Genomic DNA, 988 nt, shown 5'->3' on the forward strand with positions numbered 1-988 from the left:
ATTGCAGCGATTGAAGAAATAAGATTCCCAGATAAACATACCTTTGAGGGCTACAGAATATTTAAAGGTAACACTGGCAGATGCGTAGTAAAAACTATTCCTCATCTTGACACAGGATTTATAGTCAACAAGAAAGTCCTAGATTCCATCATAGACTTTGTCTCATAAAATATCCGAGTATCTACACTTTTTTTGACACGCAAGACTACTTCCAGTATATAAATGCAGGGAAGGGGTAAGATCTTTAGATCTTTAAAAAAGGATTTGCATGATTTCTATTGTTCAGTTGTTTCATTATCCTTATAACTGCTTTTGTTTCCTGAAAACTGTTATGGCCTGGTGTACTTTTCCCCCCAGAAAACTATATCGTACTTCAGTACTGAATGTACATGAGCAAAGCATACAGCCCTAACTGTTTCTGCACAAATATTTTTGCAAGGAACTCTTACCACATAGCTCATTTTTTTCTAGTTTTGAATTTAGGGATGTGATATGAGTGCGCCATTTGAGATTTTCGTGGATGTGAATTCAAAGGAATTTAGTTTCATTGACAGCACTAATGTTCTGGGTATCTATACATATTAAGGGTTGTGCCACATTTTTATTTTGATCTGTGTGGAAATTCATGATATCTTTTTTTGGGGATTAACTATTAGCCTGTCTCTGGTAAACCATTCAGACACTTCTTTTATAATACCTTTTGCAAGAGTAGTAGGATTTTCTTCATTATTCCCTTCAATCAATAGACTGGTGTCATCTGCAAACAGCACTATTTCAGAAACACTAGCGTGTTATGCGAAATCATTAATGTGTACCAAAAAAAGAAAGGGACCTAAAATAGAGCCCTGTGGAACACCAGAACGTAATCCACATGGCTTTGAAATGTGTACTCGGAGTTCATTCCTTTCTATGTACTTAATTTTAGTTACCTGATAGCGATATTCCAGATATGATTTAATCCACTGGTTTGGCGCACCTCTTAGACCAT

The sequence above is a fragment of the Schistocerca cancellata genome, chromosome 6 (assembly GCF_023864275.1).
Source record: "Schistocerca cancellata isolate TAMUIC-IGC-003103 chromosome 6, iqSchCanc2.1, whole genome shotgun sequence".
In the NCBI taxonomy this organism is placed as follows: Eukaryota; Metazoa; Arthropoda; class Insecta; order Orthoptera; family Acrididae; genus Schistocerca; species Schistocerca cancellata.